General features: G+C 46.0%; 1 long non-coding RNA gene across 1 annotated transcript in view; it reads right to left on the bottom strand.

Moving 5' to 3' along the window:
- The window catches only part of LOC138510236 (uncharacterized), a 175,388-nt gene extending 155,475 nt beyond the window's left edge, over positions 1–19,913 (bottom strand). Inside the window, exon 1 of the long non-coding RNA XR_011280348.1 lies at positions 19,804–19,913. This is a non-coding gene — a long non-coding RNA (uncharacterized lncRNA). The remainder of the gene's footprint in view (positions 1–19,803) is intronic.
- Positions 19,914–24,140: the final 4,227 nt, after the last annotated feature.

Here is a 24,140-nt window from a genome sequence, read left to right as displayed (position 1 = left end):
ATTCTATTCAATTTTGGTGCAAAGGATCTGGTTGTTTCGAACGCATTTCCAATATCCGAGATAAAGGCATTAAACAAGGTTGCACCAAGGGGGCAGCCCTGCTTTACACCTTGCGATGTTTTAATTTGATCAGTTAGTGATCCTTGTGCGTCGAGCCTAACTGTAATGGTAGTGTCAGTGTATAGTTGTTTAATTGCCGCGAGCAGACTCCAGGGGCAACCCCATTTGCTAAGTTTGGACCATAATAACTCTCGATCAATTCCGTCAAAGGCATGTGCTAGGTCCACAAAGGCCATATAAACTTTTGATTTTGTTCTGATCGCCTCCATTTTCATCAGATTGATGATCATAATATTCAACCCACAGCCAACTCCTTTAGAGAAGCCAGTTTGGCGAGGGTCGGCTAGACCTACAGCCTTTATCCACTGGGTCAATTTTACTAGTAGTTGGGTTGCAAAGATCTTTCCAACAACATCCATGAGGGCTATCGGCCTGTAATTTTTCGGATCTGTTCGCGATCCCTTCTTGAAAATGGGAACAATAATAGCTCTTTTCCACGATGTGGGAATTCTTTTTTCTTCGATGATGTTTTTAAATAAAACGAAACAGAACTCAGCCCATGCATCAGGATGTAGTTTCAGAGAATAATTTGTGAGGCCATCAGGGCCAGGGGCCCTAGATGAACTTAGCCGTTTAATGTTATCGAGAATATCTTCTTTCTCAATTGTAATCTCCCATGCTTCCGATTGCTTTGGATCTACGTAGCGGCTATCCGTATTCTTGGTGAATAGGTTAGTAAAATGTTCAAACCATGTCGCTTCATTCACCATATTAATCTGAATAGCTTGTTGGGGTGTGGCCAAGTTGTTTATCACATCCCAGAACATCCGTCCATTTTTGCTACCCAGTATTCGGAGCATTTCTTCGGCATCATTCTGTAGCATCGTATTCTTATGTGTTCGTAGCCAATTTTTATAATTTTTATGCAACTCCTTTTTATCGTCGAGATATTTCACATCACAGTATTTTTGCAGGCTTCTAATTTTTTGCCTCAATTCACGTTTCTTTGCCACTACTTCTTGATCATAAACATGTAGCCTCTTAAAATTATTTAATCTACCGTTACCAGGGGTTTCACTAAAGGCCTGAAGTAAGGTTAGATATTCAATTTGATCCAGGTCTGTTGTGGGATCCCTTGTTAATGTTCTTGTCATAGAGGTAATCTGATGTTCTTTTATTTTTAGTCGATTTCTGCCTGGAGTACTGGTGACGTCTTGACGCCATATTTCTTGTGCGTTCTTTTTAGTGCATCGGAGTGTAACTCTTACCAGGTCATGATCACTGTTTTGCATATTAATCACCTTTAGTGATTCGGTATCAGCGATTAAATTTTCTGAGGCATAGAAGTAATCGAGGATTGATTCCGAATTGGCATTTCTCCATGTCGCCTTAGGAGGTGTATCATCTTTCGTGCAGCCATTTAGCATTATCATGCTTCTTACTTCCATCTCTTCTTCCCATGCTTGGATTAAACTGGCTTTTTTTTGTTTAGGTCGCATCCATGGCATAGCTGTTTGACTTATTGATTTCGGTATTTTGAGAAGTTCCATGTTGAGGTCACCGCACAGTATGATTCTAGCATTGTCTTCCTTTGACAAAATAGAGTCTACCAGGTCCCCTATTGCATCAAGATACTCCCATTCATCAGAGGCTTCATGTTGCCAATATAGGTTTATTATATGCAATGATTCCTTAGTCGTAAGATTCCAATTTGTGGTAACGTTCACATGTTGAATATAAGGGGTCACATTTAGGCTCGTCAATATTCGGAGACCTAGGTTCTGTTTTACAAGTGTTAAGAGCCCTGCCATTGGTCTTCCTTTTGGCTGTCTAATTGCTGGATTCCAGGCGATTTCGTAACCTCCCACAACTGGTTCATTCAGAAGCCATGTTTCTTGCAGGCAGATGATATGTAGAGGGTTGAGGCACCCTAAACTATTGTTAAACAGGTGCGTGAAACCTCTTGTATTCCATACGCCAACCTGTAAGGATGAGGATATAATTTCTTGCTGGCGTTATTGGTACTCCTTGGAATTTAAGGACTTGGCTATCCAATTCCAGCAGGTTTCATCTACTTTATGTTCAGTATTGTTGACATTCGAACTTTGTGAGTAATTTTCATTCTCAAGACAATCAAATGTGATTTTAATTTGTTTTTTGAATTGACTGGGGTCCCCGTCCTCTCTGGACACATCTGATTTTTCTTCAAATTTCCTTGCATTTAAGTATTTTTCCAAGGTTTGAGAAGATTTGGTAAATCTTTGGTCCTTCAGTTCTACAGATTTTTTATTGGTTTCTGGTTTAATGATTGTGTCTTCGGAATAAGATTGCTCCCTCCACGGCTCTGATATCGCAAAGCCCAGGTCATCAAGGGCCAATGAGTGTTCAACAATTATATCTCTAATTGCACGAGAATAAATGTGCAATAGCACACGGTCAGTAGTGTCTTCGTGAATAAATTCGACAGTTTTAATGTCGTTAGTTGTTACAGCACGAAGTCGAGGAAGATGGTTCAAGAGTTGAAGCACGTTATATCTGTTCAAAATCAGGCCATCATTCGATGAGAGCTTTCTCTCCAAGAGTATGCAAAAATTAGACATTATATTCTGCTTTTTTTTCGTCAGCAGTTCTTGTTTCTTGAACGATACTCTTTTGTCATGTCTCCAGGAGTCTTGTGCCTCTTCATGACGGGTTTGATCCCGTTCCTTCGTTAATAGTATCGATTTGATATTCACTTCTTTTTCAGGGCATGATTCTCGCGTAAATGTTTTTATATTTTGTTGTTTGTTCTTGACATCGGCCGATTTCTCATTGAAATGTAAGTTTCCTATGGCCGATCTTTCGTCTAAGGTCATACGCCTTTTTGTTATATGTGTTATGTCATCGGAAGTCTGAGATTGAATTGCACATTTTTCCCTCTTTTCTGGTGACTCTTCAATTGTACATATTCTTGATGATTTTGTTTTTTCTGGAAGATTGCTTTGATCTTCATTACTAATAGGCGACCCTGTCAACAGATTCTCATCAGTTGCGCTTTCTTGATTAAGTATCAGGTCATCATCAGTTGATTCATATGTTGATAAATTGGCAAGTTCTTCTATCATTCGTTTGTCCTCCTCATCGTCACATTCGATTGCCAAGACTTGTTTTTCTTCGTTCTTCTCCGCTCCTCTTAATTGAGTTAGCGGAATTCTCTGCTCAGGGATCTTATCCATTGATGGTAATTTATTTGAATCAGTTTGGATTGTCACATTCAAGGATTTAATATTTCTTAGAAAATTGTTCACGTTTTTGTTGTTTGCTTTCCTTTTATTTGGCATGTTTTTTGATTTATTGATCTGTTTTACAGTAGTTGTTTTGATTGTGCCTTCTTTGAGTGAACTTTCTCTTCTAGTTTTGTCGAAAATGGCAAATGTTTCGTTTTTCTCAGTGTGTTTTTGTATTTCTTGCTGATGGCTGTTATCGTCAGGTGCTGTCGTTCCCATTTGAAGCTCGAGACTTGCGACTGCACCAGACACAATCGTGTCCATCGGCTCCTCGATCGCTTCAAGATCAATAACGTTCAGTTCTGATATCGTCACTATAGAGTTTACAAGAATATTATCCAAGCTGTTTGCAGCTTCGACACGTGATGGTTCAGTATTTACTGTTGCTACTAGAATTGAATCAGTTTCGTGAGATATTTCCGCTCTTGGATTCATTTGTGTTTTATGGTTTTGAGAGCGCTGAATGATCTTTCTTGTTTTTACGTTACACGGAGTGAGTCCATCCACGACTCGTAGCTCACAATTTTCTTCGTTTGTCATTTGTTGATTTTTTAGAATCAATATTGCCTCTCTTGCTAGTTCCGCTAAGAGGCGTTTATCATCAGCACTATTTTTTAGTTGCTCTTTTATTTGCTCAACAAAGGCCTCGTTGTTACTGGTGTTATTTACTATTTGATTTTTCATTAGTTTCTGCTCCAAATCCATATTTATTAATTTTGCGTTTACTGATCCCAGGAGCGAGATTTGATCTTTCAGACTTTCACTCAGATGCTCGTAGAGTTTTATTAGTGGAGCAACTGTAATTGTTAGTGCAGAGATGATGTTAGGTCTCAGCTGATTTATCACTTGTTCGACTAGATCAAAACATTCAGTTTGTAGGTCACTTCTTTCATTTGGGCTCTTTAGTCTATTTTTGTTATGAGTTGGGAATCTCCGTTTATAAGGGCCTTTTATTGGGCTTTTATACTCTGAGTCGGAAGAGGAATCATCGCTTGAGTCACTTGAGTCAGATGGTGTTAAGATCGGTTTCAGGTTTCCTTGTGTTTTGTGCTGAATGACTCTACTTTGTGTGGAGCATTGTTTCCTTTGTGTGTAATCACCTGCTTTTGATCGCTTCTGTGAGCACGGGATAGGTGCTACGCTTGACATTACTCTTTGCCTTTTATTAGGGCGATAAGTATTTTGTTGCAAGCTTCGAGGGACTGCTCTTATCTCTTCTAGGTTATCACAACTTACAATGCCACTGTCTATCTGACATACAGAGTTTTTTGTTTTTTCGGTGTGTCCATTTATTTGTTTTTCAGTCCTCATGGATGGTGAAGGAGTCATTTTTGCATTTAGAGTTTTGAGGTCTTTGAGTAGCTTGTCAGCCAGGAATAGCGAATTTCGCCTTTCTTGCCGTTTTTCGCCTTGGGGGTTATGCTCTATAAGCACAGACTCCTTGGACAGATGATCTGGTTCCACTATAAGAGGATCGCGCTCAGGATTCCAGCTATTGTATGTGGGATTTTCAGTTCGAAAGATCCTCGATAAGCTCGTTAAGCCAGCATTTTCAGAGCAAGGATCAGAGACACCACTAGCTTGATTCGGGTTCACTTGACTTGGGCTATTATCTCGCAGAGATTGGTTAGCCTTTTTGCTTATCTCTAGATTAAAGATTTTCTTTTCTTCGTTGCTTTTCTGGATGACTCTCCAGGCTAGCACTCTGAGTGAGGGAGGGGGAGCTGTGAGTGGCTTAGACAGCAGCTTGTATAGGTAATTAATGTCATTACTGGCAATCGCCCGATCGAGGATGACAGAAGGGGCGAGATGTGTGCACAAAGTCGTTTGCGCAGTGATTGCAGTATTTACGTTCCATAAATGCTCATAGTGGGTGTCATCTAGCTTGTCGTTCAGGGAGTTCATGGCCTCACCAGGGTGTTGCGGTAGGCTGTCCGCACCCGCTCCTTCAACTTTCCCAACAGACGACATCGTCATGCTGGTTCGTGGCTCTTCTGATGCACACGCGCATCGGCACTTGCCGGGATCACCGAGTCCTCCCCAGGACTGCGCACGACAGCTAGCCGACAATAGCGATAGCACTAGAGCCGTAGCAGTGGGCGGAGCAAGCGTAGGACCAGCCGGCTCGCAAGCAACAGCCCTTACAGGGGACACGGACGAGGGTACAGTGAGAAAGGGGGGGGAAATTAGGGGTGCTTTATTAATCGCTTTAGGGGAGTGCAAGACGGACAAATGACATCCTCTGCAAGATCCAAGCTGAATGTCATCATACCCCTTCGAGGAGCCAACTTTCCGTGGTGAAGACAGATCGCTAACACATTCGTACACATTTTGAATGTTAGTGTTAATCAAGACCTCTAAACTAGGAGCTGCCCCATCCCCGCCTTCAGCATATTCACGTACCGTTTGAACGATGGAGTCTCCGGAATCCGTCGCATCGTCGCGTTGATCCGTTGCTGCAGATAATATTTCGCGACTGAGTGTATGGCAGTCTGATTGAGCGGGGGCGGAATGAAGCCTCCGTAACCGTGCTCTGGAAACGGGGGTCCGGAGGTTAATGCCGGGTGTGTGTTTCGAGTCCATTACTGCAAAAGTTCAAGAGTACGGAATACACTGAACTCTCCCGAACACTCCCGAACACTCCCAAACACTCCGCTACGCTCCGCGTGGAGGTGATGGTTTTATCACGAAGCTCCTCCTCTCAAAAGGTAGAGGTAGTAGAGTTACTGCACCACAATCCAGCAGAGGGTCAGCCACATAGAACACTCCCAAACACTCCGCTACGCTCCGCGTGGAGGTGATGGTTTTATCACGAAGCTCCTCCTCTCAAAAGGTAGAGGTAGTAGAGTTACTGCACCACAATCCAGCAGAGGGTCAGCCACATAGAACACTCCCAAACACTCCGCTACGCTCCGCGTGGAGGTGATGGTTTTATCACGAAGCTCCTCCTCTCAAAAGGTAGAGGTAGTAGAGTTACTGCACCACAATCGAGCAGAGGGTCAGCCACATAGAACACTCCCAAACACTCCGCTACGCTCCGCGTGGAGGTGATGGTTTTATCACGAAGCTCCTCCTCTCAAAAGGTAGAGGTAGTAGAGTTACTGCACCACAATCCAGCAGAGGGTCAGCCACATAGAACACTCCCCTTTGCATTGCAACAGGAAGCAGGGGCGGATAGAGATGAGGTTCGCTGGGAAAGAGAAACTCCTGAGCATAACCTCAGGAGCCCTAGTACAAGAGGCCTTCATCTCTCCCAGTCCCTGGACTCTGCCACCCCCATGTCCCCTCGCGCACATGAGCCCAGGGCCCAGGGCCACGGGGATGGCAGATTACTATCCAGCTAGAAGTATGGGGCTCATAGGCCAGTACCTCCCAGGAATGGATGGGCGGGCATCCGTGTATGGGCACCCAAGCACAGTGCAATTTAGTGGGGAACCCCAGGAGAGTAGGCCCATTAAGGGCATCCTGAAAACGTCTGCCCAGTTAGGTCAGTGGGGGGGTACCCATCAAATCCTGGCAGCAAGGAGGAATCTGAAGACTCCTCTGAACGGCGCAGGACACAGGAGACCAGGTCCCCACATTCTGCCAGCCATTCCCAGGCTCGCAGAATCCGGGAAAACCTGGAAGATCAGACAGGAACCTCTGGGAGCAGTGCCTCTGAGTCAGAGGTTGAATGGACCAGGGTTACCCGAACCAAAAAGGCCAATAAGGCAAAAAGGGCCTTGCTTAAGGACCCATTGAAGCAAATTAAGGCAATAAGGAGTGTCATCACGCCTTATCATAAGAACGCCAAGTATTCCGTTTGGAGCTCTATGAGCAAATGATGGAGACTTTCCATTTGAAGGACAGCAGTAGCTGCATCCAGTACGTCAAATGGACATTCTCCCCAGAATACTCCAGTTTCTTTGCGGGGCTGGAGGACCAAAATCATTTAAGATGGTCCACCTATAAGGCGGCCATCTTGAAACATTTTTCTGTTCACAGAAATCCTCAAGAGGCTCGCAAGGCAGCCTACAATTTGCAATGTGGGGAGGACCAGGCCCCACAAGAGTTTGTGCAAGAATTAAAACGTGCTTTTGCGCAGACCACCAGAAGGGTGCGCACGGATAGCAGAGAATTTATCAATACGTTTTTCCATGCCTTACCCAAATACATAATGACCCAGCTCGTGAGAGATTTTCATGAGAAAAGATCTTTAGACTGGGTCATTGAACAGGCTACCCGGATCTATGAGGTGCAGAAGCCTATCGAAAATAAAAATAACGCGCCGAAAAACCCCAAAACCAACAGCACCCCGGCTGCTGCCAAGGTGGCAGAGGTAAAGGTTGCCCCCATTTTAAATTTGGAGATGGGGGGCCTAAAAACCTGCCTGCACCAAATAATTCACAGCCCAGAAGGCCCTCGGGCCAGTCACAGACAGGGAGTCGAGGAGGTAGTCCCACAAATGGGGTCCCCCGCTCCCCTGACTATGTAAGTCCCCGCTACAAGGGAAACCGACCAATCCTGGGTTATGTGTGGACTCCTCCAGCCCAAGGGGGGGGGATCCAGCCAAGCACCTAACCCAGGGAACTTCCCTCCGAACTTCCCACAGGAGGGCAGAAATTCTCTAAATCCTGGGCAGAACTTTTTCCCCAGGTATCCACCCAATTTCCAGCCCCAAAATCATCCATCCTTCTTTCCCCAATTCCCTGAGCCCAGACAACCTAATCCGGGAGAGGGGAGGCCAAGGGTGGAGGGGTACCAAAATCTTCCCAACCAGGGGTACTACCAGAGAAGGGATAGCTACCCTTCCCGGGATCAGCCCAGGGGAGAAAATAGAACCCCGTATCAGCCTGAGCGGGTTTCACAACTTGAGCGCCAGGTCCAAAATATGGCACGAGATCTGGGTCACATACTGAGGGCTCAACAGAACCCTCAGATGAGCATGCCACCGCAGAATGCCCCAAACTCTGGACCTGGTGCTCCAGAACAATGACGGGGGCAGCACCCCGATAACACACCGGTTCCCAGGGAGGAGGCACAAGGGGAAGGGGGGTGTAAAGCCTTGGAGGAAGCTTCCTTCCCAACTTGTAAACAGCCCCTGGAAAACCAGGAACCGAAAACAAAATCTCCTACCCCTGAAAGCCTGCCTCCCAAGGAGCAGAGGGGGGTAGGAGAAACAAAGGACTCAAACAGACCCACTTTGTGGAGGAGGTACGGGTCTTTCAATTTGAGGGAGAGGGATCCTCAGAGGATCCTGGGGAAAGGATCTTCTCCTTTAGAGATGGGGGAACTCCTCCCAAGGAAAAATGGGTCCCAAGGGATGCCAATTCAGACTGGGGAGATATGGAGACTGAGCTACCGCCGCCCATCATCTCATCCCAGAACCCACAATACCGAAATCCCCTGGTTCAAACCCATCCTGATGACTGCCTCCAAAAAGGGGGGGCAGCCCAGAACCGGAACCAGGGGAACCCACAATGGCTCTGATCTCCAGTTGCCAACTTTTTCTTTCAGATTCCCAAGGCTCTCCACAGAATTCTGCCCAAATCTCTTCGCTAGCAATGTCCAAAACCAGAAAATTAGCCCACCAGTTGTCCAAAAATGTGCATTATCTGTGCCCCCTTGAGGAGAAGGAGGGAAGATACTATGCCCCGGTACAAGTACAGGGGCAGGGTACAATTTCGGCACTGGTGGACACTGGATCCCAACCTACCCTTCTGTCCAAAAGGGCCTTTGAGGAACTAAATGCAGGAAGGGGGGAGAATTACCGTATTCCTCTCACCTTCCTGGACAACTGCAGAACTTTGACGGGAAGGAGATTCCCGTTGAGGGGACTGCAGACTTGGACATTAAAATTGGGCGACACAAGGTGAAACACCCGGTCATAGTAGTGACTCCAGAGGGCACCCCTTGTTTACTAGGGAATGACCTCCTGAGAAGGTTGTCACCCCTAATAGATTGTGTAAACAAGGTCCTCTGGACCCAGACTAGCCGACCAATAAAATTAAAACAGAGTGTCAACCATGTTAGTTTAAACGGCACCTGCCACATGGTTGAACAAAAATCTGCCAAGTAGAATTTCACTTCCAGAACAACCAAACTCCAGACGTGACAGTAATAGCAGTAGGACAACAGACTGGTGATTGGGGGCCCTCTCTATTTATGAAAATCAACCTTCCTTCCAGTTTAAGGTGGTATTCCACACTGGAAGGAAACACCCTGAAATTCTTTACTAATCCACAATCAGAAACTCCCACTCCTATAGTCCAGAAAGATGTGAAATCAGCTCAGAGCCTGGCTGATATTCAGCAAATTGGAGAGCAGTTGTTCATCCCTGTTCAGTTAAATGATGGGAAGGACTCTGTTCTCGCTCGAGTGTGCGTGAACAACGGTAAGAGCTTCGTCAGCGAAGCCATGTTCCGCCAACTCCCAAAAGATCCAGCCATTCCCACATTCAAACTGATAGACAAATGGGAAATGGACCTGGAAGCACCTAATTCCAAACAGCTCCTGCCAAGCAGGTATATGCTCAAAATCTCCATTGGCAACAAGAGCATAGTCCATAATTGTTGGGTCGTGCGAGACGTCACTGCCGCCTTTTACTTAGGCAGTGACATTCTCAATCGCTTTGCCATTAGTTTGGACCTAATAAACTTCAAAACTTGGTCCCGATTAGCGGATAATCCCATGGGCTTTGATGATCCAGAAAAAGCATTTAGGTCAGCTCAATTGCTATCTTATGCAGATGAAATTCAGATTAAAGAGGAAGTCACCATCCCAGAAAGGACGCGACAATTCTCCCTGGAAGTGAAAGTTAAAAGAGGACAACATTTGAAAAACCCTGATGCTTACATACATCTAAACGCTTCTCTCCAACAGCAAGGGTTGGGGGTAAACCCAACTCCATTAGTCAACATAGAACATGACACCATTCTAATAGAGGTGGATAACAGCGACTTAAAGAGTATTACTCTAGCCGCAGGCACCATTATTGGAATGGCGGTTGATGACCAACATTTTTCCATCGATTTAGGAAATGAACTGTTAGGACCAATCCCCAAGGACTGTTTTGACAGTGACAGTGATGACAATATAACACCAGACAGGATTTTTACCCGGCATGGGGGGAACTTCCTGGTGTACACTTCCTGCCCCTATGGTAAGGAAGATGTGACTTGTGACTTCAGGAGGGATGAGATGATTTTCCAGGTCCATGAGGGTTGCCTTTCCCACCTGAGGCCTCCAGTCCAAATCAGCACTCTGACCAGGGACTTCTCCACCCAGCTGGAGGAGGCCGCTGAGATAGCCAAACCAGAAGTCTTTCCAGGCTTCAGGCAGATGGTGGAAGAGAGAGTCAACCTAGCTGATGCCTGTGTGACTCTGGAACAAAAGCACAGTTGAAACAAGTTTTCTTGGATTTCCAAGATCTCTTTGCGGTAGACTCATATGACTGTGGCTGCACCGACATCCACACAACAACAATTCCCAGGGACCCTGTAATGACTCCAGTGTTTGTGAAGCAATATCGTTTGCCTCTCGTCTCCATGAAGTCCCTTACTGAAATAATTAAGAACCTTGAGTCCCCGGGAATAATACATCCAGTACACAGCACCTTCAATAATCCGGTGCTGGGAATATTGAAGCCAAACGGCCAGTGGAGACTCTGCGCCGACCTTAGGGAGCTCAACAAACGGGTCCATACTTCCCGATGGCCTCTGCCCTACATTGACCAAGGGCTGGCCCAGATTCAGGGGTCACAGGTATTCACAGCAATAGACCTGACCAATGGATACTGGACCGTGCCTGTCAGTAGGGAGGACCAATACAAACTGGCTTTTACCTTTGGGGGCCAGCAGTACACATGGACCCGGACTCCCTTCGGATACCTCAACTCCGGCAATTAATTCAACATTTTCCTACATAAGGCCATGCCCGACCTGGGTGCGAGGGATAACCTGGCTTATGTAGATGATGTCCTCATCAAATGTTCATCTGTGGAGAAACACATAGCGGAGATCTGTTATGTTCTGACACAGTTGAGGGCAGCCGGAGCAAAACTGTCCTTTCAGAAAGCACAGTGGTGTAGAACCTGTGTTAATTTCTTGGGGCATGAGATTACTCCTCAGGGCTTCTGTCCCCAAGAAAAGAAAGTGGAAGCACTTCAAAAGCTGAAAGACCCCACAACTCTGCGGGAACTAAGGAGCCTCCTGGGACTGACTAATTACAGCAGAAAGTTCATTGAAGGCTACGCAGAGATCACTAGACCCCTGATTCATCTCTTGAAGGGGGGGTCAAATGGGAATGGGGTCCAGAACAATCCGAGGCGGTAAGACAACTCAAAAGAAGCCTCTCACAAGCGCCTTGCCTAGCTTACCCTGTCAGAAACAAGGAGTTCTTCCTGGAGACGGGGTTCTCTAATACGTGCTTGACAGCAGTATTATACCAAAAGCATGACAAGGTCAATAAAGTAATCTCCTATCGAGCAAAACTTTATCCTCTGTGGAGGAAAAATTCAACGATTGTGAGAAGGCACTCCTGGCAACGGTGTGGGCATTGAAGAATTACCGCCCGTTTATCCAGGGGGAACACATCATAGTGGAGACTCCACAACAGCCTCTGCAATATCTCCAAAGTGACAGAATCCGGGCCGGAAATGTGAGTAATTCCCGAATTACTTCCTGGATTCTGTCAATGCAAGGCTTTCCTGTGGAGGTCAGATATGGCCAAAACAAGAAGAGTCCCCTCGCGCAAGGTCTGGCTGACTTGCATGATTGTGCCGGAGAAAGCTGTCTCGAGGACGAAAGTCTAAAAATCAAGGACAACATGGAGGCATACCTGAATTCCCCACACAAAGTCTTTGAAGAAGACAAGTGTGAGGGAATGCCCACTGTCTATGTGGATGGATGCTCGTACCATGTTGACAACAACAGGGAGAAAGAACTGGTGGCTGGCGTAGGGAATGCATGGGTGAAGGAGTTCCCAGAACCCTCCGCTGGATACAAAATTGGTCCCCGAAGTAGTCAGGTGGCAGAATTGATGGCTGTGCATCAGGCCATCCTCACTGCTGTCCAGCATCAACTCCACGAACTGGTCATAATCACAGATTTGGATTATGTACGGAACGGGTTCGTGGAGCACCTGGTCAACTGGAAAACCAGAGGCATGTTATGCGCTAATAACAAACCCCTGAAACATGGGAAGTTAATCCAAAACATTGATGATCTGGTCACCTCGAATGGGATGACCATCTACTGGAAGAAGATCAAGGGTCATTCCAAAGTAGAGGGACCAGACAAAACTGGAAATGACTTAGCTGATCAGCTGGCCAAAACCAGGGCCATCCAAGGGGATCTAATAGAAATAGAGTCCCTGTTGGGGGAAATCCAGGTCACTGCTATCACTAGGTCCCAGACAAATGCTCACAATGATCTTTTGATCTTTCAACTGCCCAATGGAGCAAGGAGACCCCTGATGCTGATTTGATTACAGCTCAGAAGGGGGATGCAATTATTGGTAAGTTTTACCAACACCTTGAGGACCCTGAGAACTTTCCCCTGACGGATACCGATTACATTGGGAAAGAGGACCTAAGAGTGTGGATGAAATGTCCAAAAATGTTCCGAATCCAAGACAGTTTGCTGGTAAGGAAATCCAAAGCTGGCCACGATCAGTGGGTGGTTCCTACCTCATTCCGAAGCCTGATGTTAAGTCACGCCCATGATGCGGCCACCGCCGGTCATAGGGGGTTTCACACAACACTGGAAATCTTAAGAGAGGTTGCATACTGGCCACACATGGGGCAGGACCTCGACCAATACTTGAAGGGGTGTCTTGTGTGTGCACAATTTCAGCCATCATCCCTCACACACTGTGCGCCTCTCCAAAAGAGGGGGATGACACTGCCATGGTCAGATTTGCAAATCGACTTTGTAGGCCCTGTGATTTGCTTATCTAGAGGAAACAAGTACATGTTGACTGTTACATGCTTGTTTACCAAGTGGGTGGAATGTCTCCCAGCCCTAAATTGCAAGGCAGAAACTGCAGCTGCCCTGATGATTAACCACATCTTTTCCCATTTTGGTCTACCTCAAAGGATTGAGTCAGACAGAGGTAGCCACTTCACCAGTGAAGTAATGACACAGATGTGGGAGATACTGGGGGTTAAAAGGAAGCTACACATTGCTTACAGGCCAGCTTCTTCTGGAGCAGTGGAGAGATACAACCGAACCATTGTGAGCATATTAAAGAAGTTTGTGGCAGATTCTGGGCCAAGTTGGGATATCCGGTTACCTCTGGTCCTAATGGCCATCAGATCTACCCCTTCATCTGCAACCAAAATGTCACCATTTGAGTTGATGACTGGACGCAAGATGGTGCTTCCTCAGCATTTGCTCTACAGAACCCAAGAGCAAACGTTGATAAATGCCTCCACAACTCATGAGTATGTGGAGAATTTAAGGAAACACCTTCAACATGCTTTTGCCTATGCTCAGCGGAATCTAGAAAGATCAGCCAAGAGTATGAAGACCCACTATGACCTGAAAACTTCCAGGAAGGAATATCAGGTGGGGGACCGGGTCTATTTATAAAACTTCCAAAGAAACCAGGCAAGACAGCGCAAATTTTTGCCTACATGGAAGGGACCCTTTGAGATTATAGACAAGATCTCGCCTGTGGGCCAATAAGATCGGCATCCCCAAAGGCGGTTTGGCAGAGGGGGAAGACAAGTGGGTCCACATAAACCAGTTGAAGTGTTGCCATCCCAGGCACACTCTGCAACAACTGGAGGAATCCACTGGAATCCCAGAGGGTACCGCTCCAGAGTAATTCAATTCCAACCCTAAAATATCCTACATATAGCCTATCAAATTCTGTGTTTCTCAAGTTTATGTGTTCCTGTCGCTTAATTTAAAAAAAATGTGCATGTTCATATCTGTTGAGTTCTAAAATATATATGCCACCCCACTGTATCAATGGTGGGGGAGAAATGTCCATGAATAGGTATTGCCACTTTTCCTTTGTCGTCCTAGGAGAAAGAAAACCTGGAGACTGGCCAAGGAGGATGATCCGGAGACCGGGAGCAGAGACCCAAGGCCCAATTGGCCAATATTCCCATCAGGACCGGCGAGGAGAACCGATCGATCAGTACCGGATGGAGGAAAAGATGCTGAACTGTGCCATTTGCAGAATTGGAAGAAGATTATGCGGACATACCAGTGCGTGGGTCAAAACCTTCTGTGCACCCGACTCCCCATCGACTCAAATTCAAAGTACAGTCACGTGGGGGGGCCTTGTTGGGTGTCCTGACCCACGTTTGAGCTATCATGCTGCAACATTTGGTGCTGTGGGCTTAGAAAATCCAAGATGGCCAAAAAGGCCACATGTGCGCCAGAATCCAGGAGAACCACGCAGTTTGTGCGTACACCAAAATGGCTGGCTAACTTGCCACCCACCAGTGCGAGCATGATGGGCCAGGGTGCCATGAGTGGAATGGGTGCAAAAGGTAAAACAGCAGCGCCTGTTAGCTCAAAAACGCTTTCAAATTACCTTTGGTTTCTCTGAATGCCAGCTCAAAATGCCTATTTTCAAACATTGCAACACATCCAAAAATCTCACTGAACTCCAGCGGACATCTGGCAGAATGAAGTATGTGTGCCTACAAAATCTGGGAAGATGAAGAGCCCAAAACAATGTTCATAACAAAACTGGCTGAGCTATGCATGTCAGCAGCCTAACTGAAACTGGATTAAAACCACCAAAATCGAAATGTTTAAATTAACTGAGTGACCTACTTTTGAGTGTCACATAGTTTGTAACTGTTAAGATGTCATAGTTTTGACCTTAGAATCAGCATTCTAGCTGCATATGTAAAAATTGTATTGACTTAAACTGGGGAACAAAAAGTGACATTTTAGCTGGAACCTGGCTTAATGAAACTGAATTCTGCCTGACATCTACCCCCACAGGAGTTAAAACCTGCTCAGCCACTCTTCCCCTTGCCAAAAGGAGTTGTCACCTCTCTGATTAGATTATGGGTGGAGCAGCTGGGGACTGCAGGGAGGTGAACAAAGGCCTGTCCTGGACACAGGCAAATGTTATATTGGGGCGTCGTAAAAGTGGCTTCCTCTTGGGAGAAGTGGGAGGAGAAGTGCCTCTGGGAGCCACCCGAGCTGGAGGCGGGGACAGGTAGAAGCTTCCCCCATGTGCTTTGGAACCTAAACCACACCCATCTGGGTCAGAGCATAATTTCAAAAAGGTAGATAACTCATAGTGCGGACTTGTCAGAATCATATAAGTAATATCATTATTTCTGTGATTTTTCTGTGAACATTTTGAGATGCGTTAGGACCCTGTGGTGTATTCTGGGGGTTGCTAGCGGAAAATAGGGTCTCACTCCAAATGTCTGCATGTTAAAAATCTGACACTTCATCAATTCATGTCCATACTCCTTGCGACATGTGTGTAAATTTGGGTAAATGTCCGATATTGCAAAACCAGTTAAAAAGCGCAAAATGTTGTCATTTTTGAATGCAAGCCCCCAGGAAGATCAGAGGCGGACAAGCATGGACCATAAGGAATATATAATGTGCACATGTAATTTCAACAAATTGTATATCTGGGAAGGATGTATTTGAAGCAAATATAGATTTGTGGGTAAACTGACCAGGGGAGGATCCTCTGACCCATAAAACCTACAGCATCACTCTGACTCACATTTCCTTCCCCGAATCATGGGAGAGGGGAGAATTGGGCCAATGACAAGTAGAGAGGGGCAGGCTTAGTTAGGCCCAGGCACACACCCATTTTCAAAACACATAAAAAGAGACTGCTGGGACAGGTAGAGACATTCAAATCCAGTTGCTGCGGAGCGTTTTGCCGGACCACACAACATCCAGAAGATACCAGTTCCAGACTGACTCCAGCTACATACTCCAGAACATAGAACTTATACTTTAGAACCTAAATCAGAGGCCTAAAACCACAAGCTGAGTTCTCTGCAGCAGGCCTCAAATCATTGCAAGCTACTCACAGCCGGGCGAGCTGCTTGAATCCCTTGCCAAGAACTTTTGCCAGGGCCAGTGCAGAGATCCAGGAGCCGTGCAGAGACCACTGTATCCGGACAGACCAGACCAGAGATCCAGAATGACCCAGACCGCTGTGAGCAGAACCAGAGAGCTGACCCAGATCACTGTGAAGTGCCGAGACCAGAACCGGAGTCCAGTCCAAAACCTGACCAGATCCGTGACGAGGTCCAGTCCTTCCAAAATATATTGTGAGTACTTAGGTCAGATTGTGACAGAAATAAGCTCTTAGTTTCAAATAATCTAGTCCAAACTATTTTAACCTAACCAGAACTGCCTCCTAGAAGTTGTCACTTGTCATTTTGTAAAGCTGCACCACTGTCACTTGTCAATTCTGCAGCTGCAAGCTGTCTCCTGTCATTTTGAGTTTACTTTAAATCCGAAAAACGACCTTTACAAAATCGTTCATATCTCTGGAACAGTTTGGGCTACGAACTTGGTTTAACTTACCTCTGAAAGCTTAGAATCTCAGATTTCCAACAAGCCTAGAGCCGAGTTCCTACTCCTTATGCTTTTTCCGCAATCACGATTCACACACTCGCGAATTTTACCGCAATTTGCGATTTGGTTAAAAATCCAGCCACGTGTAACCATCAGCAGTCATTTCTTTACTTGCTAAAAATTTGTTTGCCTCTTAATCACCATCTCTGAATCATTGCTAAAGTGAGCCTGAACTCATCCCAAGTATCTCTCACTTACCCTGAACCTCCTAAAGGGAATTAAAAGCATTTTCAGCATATTTCTCACTTCATTGCCACCACATTCAAAGCACTTGGGCCTGTGTTTTAAAAACTCATACCGGTTTTCTCTAAGCTTGCTGGGGGGGAACTGAATTTCGTATTGTATTTGATTGCATTCCTGAGAACTGTGTGCTCCTCTTTCCATCTACTTCCATGTCTTACATTGCATAGGGGAGGGGGGTGAATTGCCAGAGAAAAAGTGATTATATTATCTTTTGCTAAAATCATCTCAAGTATTTCTGTACTGCCTTTTATTCCTCATTGCTTTTCCCTTGAAATCATAAAAGTATTTTTGCTACTTGATCCATCCTATACTAACTCCTCATTGATTATAAAGAAGTGTGCTAGTGTCAGATTACCCATTGTTGATTAACATTATATTTATAAGGGCGATATCGATTATTAATTTATTATAAAAGCGTGGTATCTATATTTTGTCTTATTTCTCAAATAAAACTTTTAAACTTGCAAAACAGAACTACTTCTTGGCTCAGTGGGGTCAGGGGGATTCTAAGAGAGGGGTGTTATATAGGGGTAGTCATCCAGAACTCATGAACTGGACATAAAGATATATCAATAAGGGTTTCCATTCAGTATCCCAGACTAGGCATTGACTTAGCTGTAGTGTTGAATTGAATCTTCTTATATTGGATACTTCTCCCAGGAAAAAAAAAGGTATGCCAGTGTGCTTACCTACTTCCTAGTTCCTCTAGTCAAATGGTAACTTTTGCCCTGCCATACAACTGTAAAAAGATGAAGGACTTAATGAAGTCTTCCACAATAAGGTCTACTTTAGTGTAGGTAACATTCTTGTGGGGAGTTCACTCCCAGACACAACACGTACCCAGCGGTCTTCTAGAGTGATTGACATTTTTTTGTTAAGGAGGTATTCCTTTTAGGAAAATTGTCCTAGCCCAATTAATTGGTCAATGATGTCCCCGAGCCTCCAGCTTATATCATGAGGCAAAGCAAAAGATCATGGGCCTCATTCCGAGTATGGCGGTAAGGGATAGCGGCCACCGCTAACGAGAGCGGTGGCGGTAATCCCTTACCGCCATACTCCGAGTTCCCTTAGCGCCATGGTGCTTTTAACACCTGCTTTTAGCAGGCGTTAAATACCATGGCGCTAAGGGACCTTGATGTTAATTACGCCACCGTAATTTACGGTGGCGTAATTGACGCCTTCCCCACTCCCATTATGCCCTATGGGGCAAGAATGGGAATGGGGAAGGGTAAATGGGGATTGGGGAATTACCGCCCCGCCAACCTTGGAATGGGGCGGTAATTCCGCCAACCACCAAGGCGCTGCCGGTCCGGGTACGGCGTCAACCAAGGCGTTAATAGCGCCATTGGTTAGCGCCGTACTCGGAATGAGGCCCCATGTGTTGGGGAATGGTCCTTATCTCAAACACTAATGACCCATCCCAGGTTCTATGAGGTTATTAGCACATAGTGATAATAACAAAATATACTTTTGAGTTGTGCTGGTGAAGTCAAGTACAGTTTAATAGTGAGCTAAGTAAACTGACAAAATCTGTGAGTAAATTAAAAAGTGAAACCAGTTTTAAATGTTTTAGCTTTCACTTTGCTGTGCTAAATTGGACATTGTCTCACGGTGAAGGTACAGTTAAAAAAAGATTCTCAGAGCGGGTGAAACCATGCTGGTAATTGCATAGCAGATTCTTCAATGCAGGGAAATGCTTCTAAAGTCAGAATGTTTGGGATACAGTCAATACCAGTACTTATTTACTGAAAACTGAGAATTCTGGTTGGCTTAGATAAGGTTAGTCATCAGTTAGTTAAGCTTACAGAACTTGATATGCATAGCACAGACAGACAAATACACGTATGGTATGTGCTAAATAAATGGTCACTGTATATCATTAAATGATTAATATTATTGGGCTACAGGACATAATCACATGACTGCAAAGCCCTGCGTTAATGCTAACAGATTATAGACCACACAAAGTAACTGACTTGAATGAATGATAGTGTTTACGTAGAACTATGCACAGGGTTGCCTTTGTAAAGACACAAATAGCAAGGGTCTGGAAGGAGGTGTTTTGTGTGGTCCTCTATGCAAGGCTGATTCATAGCCAGAAGATACCAAGAAGATCACTCCAGATAGTGGAGGCCCACATTGGAAAATCTGTTCCCCAAAAATGTTTTTCTTTGATCCAGGAGATGGGAAACCCAAATAATTGTGTCCTGTTTTGCAACACGGGTTGCAAAACAATGCGATCAAGTGCCTAAATAGCAGACAGAGCTCAAATCCCAGATTCAGAACTTAACTAAAGTGTGCAATACTGGGCAACCCATTTAATCTCAGTGCTCTACCTTCTAAAAAATGAGTGATGATGTTGCTCAGTGTACGCTGTCTCAAAGAATTTCCACAACTACTTGTTTGAAATGTATTGTTTCCTTTTCTGGGCCTCATTGTCATATTTGAGTTAAAATGCAGCACGGTCAGTTCGTTTTCTAGTGTCATCATTTGTATGTAAAATTGGTACACATATCCATTTAAATGAACACAAAACTGGGGGCGAGGCCAAGTGCCGACTTGAATGGCCGCTTAGCTCTGGGATCCCTCTCCGACGAATAAACGTTTCAATATGAAAGCTTCCTAAAGAACGCATATATGCCTTATAAATAGCGTTCCTGAATTCCTACCTTCTTATTAATGGTGGCGCCGGCTCATAGAAGCAACGTCCATCTCGTGAGTGGAGCTGTGAGAAAGTGAAAGTAACCAGCGACATGGCCTGCAGCAGCAGGGTCGCCTACTGAAGAGACCAACGTTTCCTGTCAGCTGGTCAGCTGACGCAACAGAGTTTGCACTGCTTACGGCACAGAAGCACATTGCTTCCACAACAAAGTCACGCTACTAGGAATCTAGCATATTTAACAAGAAAAAGGTGCATTTTACATACTTTTGGCACACAGTTGCCTTTTTTATTAAATGGAAATGGATAATACAAGCAGGTTTGGCTTATTATAATTTGCTATATGGCTGCTGGCATATATTAAGTGTATATTCCTATAAAAAGGCACATCATTTATGGAATCTCTTAGTTATTAACTGAGCTTTTGGCCAAAATCATTGTGTGGATTTACTGCCACCATTTTAACCCAGTATGGCATCAAAAAAAGTGCAGCCCAAGGAAGTGCCCTTAATTTCGGCCAGCTATGCCCCTAAAAGGCAGAAAGGTGACTCTCCCACCCATAAAGGTGACATGCAGGACCCGGTCATGCAAACTATATTGTCTGAGATAAGAGCCCTTGATGGAGGCCGCAACTGCAAAATTGCAAATGATAGATGATAAATGGTCCACTATTGAACCGAGAATAAATGAACTAGAGAGAAGAGTGAGCGACGCTAAGGACGTAACAGGTAGAGTGGCCTTACTCGAAAATACTGTTTCTACCAAAACAAACAGAAAATCTTGAAAACAGGAACAGGAGGAATCATTTATGGATTGTGGGCCTTCCAGAAAACATTGAAATGGATAGCCCCATTTAATTCCTATACTATATGCTTCCTACCCTACTGGAGCTTCCGATGTCCATACAGTTCAATATTCAGAGAGCTCACAGGGTACGACCCACAGATTCAGTGTGTAATGCTCCCAGAACTCTAATCTTTGCCTTACTGGATTACACTAATGTTCTACTCATCTTGGACAAAGCAAAGCAAAGGAGGCAGCTCATGTGGGAAGGCTCCAAAATCTTATATCTCAAGATATATCCCATGCCACTGCTGCAAGAAGGAGACAATTACTGACTTTTAGACCTGCTCTAAGACAATTAAATGCAAGATATGGAATGATTTACCCAGCACTTCTTAAGGTTACTCTTAATGACCATATGTTCACTTTCCAAAATCCAATTGACCTGCAAAACCTCATCCAAAGCCACAGAAAAAAGGAAATGGATATATCCAAGTCACCTACTTAAACACAAGTGTGAAGTATGAAGCCAATGATAACATGTAACTATCTCGCCGGGAGGGGGCCCTGAGTGAGTGAGCCATTCTGGCTCTGGCTCTCCACCACTACTCTTCATTGTTCCAACCCCAACATGGATTGGAGTGACTGTTTCTCGTTAGCCACTACTCCTTTTAAGGCTTTCTGCTCTACATGGAAGTTTTTTTTTTTTAAACTTGTTTATTTTTCAGGCAACGAACAGGAAAACATTACTTTACAATCATATCTAGCTCACTATATTTCCAGTCTTCTAAATCTTCCCCTCAGTCTCCGAGCCCTTCCCCCTCACTCCGTCCCTCCTCCGGGTCCTGTCCCTTCAATGATTGTGCCAGGTCTCTGTCCATAGCCCTCTGGGCGTTCGACACTAGGCGAGGTTTGTATGTTAGGGCTGGGAAACGCTGGTCATACTCTATCACTGGCGACCAAATGTTTGTGAAGCGGTGAAGGAGTCCTTTATTTGCAGCCATTATTTTTTCCGCAATGAATGTGTCCCAAAGCTTAAGCCACCATAGGATCAATAGGGGGCCCTCCAGGGACTTCCAGGTTCGGGCAACCGTGATCTTTGCTGCCAGTAGCAGTTGCGTTATGAGGGTTGCTCGCCTGCCCGACCTCGGGTATATGTCTGGGATTGGGGTCCCTAGTAGGATTGGTTCAGGCTCTAGCGGCAAGATAATCTGAGTGATGTCTGCAATGGTGGCAATACACTGGGTCCAAATGTTCGCCACCACCGGGCATGACCACCACATATGCAAATAGGAGCCCTCCATGCCACAACTGCGCCAGCATAGGGGGCTCAAAGACTGATTAAAGCGGTGTAGTCGCAGGGGAGGGTAGTACCACCTGAGCAGTAGCTTATGTGCGCATTCTCGGTTGGTCACGCAGAAAGAAGACGATTGGGTACGTGCCCAGATGTCGGACCATGATTGGTCTTGGATCGGCTGTCCTAGTTCTGTTTCCCATTGCGACATGTAGGTGGCTTTGGTCGAGAGCAGATTCGGCTGCATTAGTTTGCATAGCGTGGAAATTGACCCTCGGCTCGGGGGATCAACGGCTGTTAGTTCGAGGGCATCCAAATCTCGAGTGGCCGCCGTGCTAGTCTGTGGTTGCGAACACCAGTGTCTGACTTGGATGTAGGAGAATCTGTCAGACTCGGCCAAGCCAAAGGTGCTCTTACATTGGGTAAACGTCAGCGGCTGAGAGTTTTCGAATAGCTGAATTAGGGTACTAAGGCCTCCAGTGATCCAGTTTTTAAAGTTCGAGGGAGAGGACCCAGGCGAAAAAGCCGGGTTATGGAAGACTGGGGAGAGCGGGCTCAGGTCTCTTGGGATACCTCTAGATTTGCGCGCCCAATCCCAAGCCTTTAGCGTTTGTTTGGTTGATGACAGGAGAGATGGCCATGTCCGTCGCAATGGGGCAGGGAGGTGTAGCAAGAAACGGAGGGGAAAGGGCAATCGAGATTGTTCTGCCTCCGTCCAGTTGGGCCGCTCTGACGAGATGGTCCAAGCTCGAGTATGAGCTATCTGGGCTGCAATCTGATACCTTTGTAGGTCAGGGACCCCAAGGCCTCCCTGGGCTGGAGCGCACATCATGGTTCTCCGCGGGATGTGTGATTTCTTCCCCCTCCAAATGAAGCTAAAGATCTTCCTCTGTAGCCGTAGCAGCGGGGGGCGGGGGATGATAGTGGGAAGGGCAGAGCAGGTATAGAGGAACCTTGGTAGGAGATTCATCTTACAGGCCGCGATGCGACCAATTAACGAGATCTCCTGAGAGCGCCAGCGTTCTAGATCATCCTACAAGGTCTTAAACAGGGCCGGGAAGTTTATCCGGTAGGTGTCCTCGGGACAGGCCGGGATCTGAACACCCAGGTAGGGGATTGATTTCTCGCTCAATGGAATGGAGCAATGGGCTCCAAAGGATTCCCTGTCCTCCCGTGCCAAGCCTATTCCCAAGGCTGCCGATTTCGTAAAGTTTATAGCAAACCCCGAGACCCTGCCAAACCTGTGGACTTCTGCCAAGGCGACTCGCAACGACTGGGAAGTATCCGCAATTGTCAACATTACATCGTCCGCGTAGAGCGCGATTTTATGTTGGGTCAGTCCTACTTGGAGGCCTTTAATTCTAGAATCACGGCGGATCCTCTGAGCCAGGGGCTCCATCACCAGGGCAAAGAGCAGGGGGGAAAGGGGGCACCCCTGCCTCGTGCCGCATGTTAGAGGGATCGAGCCGGAGAACAGGCCATTCACGCGGAGACGGGTCTTCGGAGCTTGGTAATTCGCTAGGACGAGTTTTGAGAAGAGAGGTCCAAGTCCGAAGGATTCCAAGGTGAAACGGAGAAACCCCCAGTCCACTTTATCAAAGGCCTTGGTTGCGTCCAGGGCCAGCACGGCCAGTTTTCCCGAGTCTCGCTTGGCTATTTCGGCGAGGTTAAGGACCCTACGGGTGTTATCTGTGGTCACCCTATTCATCACAAAGTCTGTCTGATCTGGATCAATGATCTCTGGGAGGACCTTCGCCAGGCGGTTCGCCAGGACCTTCGAGTAGATGTTTGCATCTAGGTTTAGTAGCGAGATAGGTCTATAAGCCGTGATGTCTCTAGGGTCTTTTCCTGGCTTGAGAGCCAGTATCGTGATTGATTCTTGCATTGATGCTGTAACCGATCCCGAGGCTGTGAAAGAATTAAAGAGAGTCGTCATGGGGGCCAATAGCTGGGGCCGGAAAAGTTTAAAGAATCACGGTGAGAACCCATATGGGCCCGGGGCCCTTGCTTTCAGGCTTTTAATAGCCTCGTCGACCTCCTCGCTGGTGATCGGGGCTTCCAGCTCCTCTCTTCTTGCTGTGGAGACGTGAGGAATGGATGCTCCCTGCAGGTAGGCCCGCTATTCTTCCTTGGATCTCGGTGTCGCGGACAGTGTCTCCGCAATGTGGGACTCTGCAATCCGTAATTTATCCCGTTCAGTGAACTGTATCGAGTTCTGAGGGTCCCGGAGCCCTATGATTGTGTTCCTACGCTTGACCCTCGCCAGCTTC

Source organism: Ambystoma mexicanum, chromosome 6p (assembly GCF_040938575.1).
Source record: "Ambystoma mexicanum isolate Mex_15411 chromosome 6p, UKY_AmexF1_1, whole genome shotgun sequence".
Taxonomy (NCBI): domain Eukaryota; kingdom Metazoa; phylum Chordata; class Amphibia; order Caudata; family Ambystomatidae; genus Ambystoma; species Ambystoma mexicanum.
Note: the sequence above shows the minus strand (reverse complement) of the source record. Positions and strands in the feature narration are given on the sequence as shown.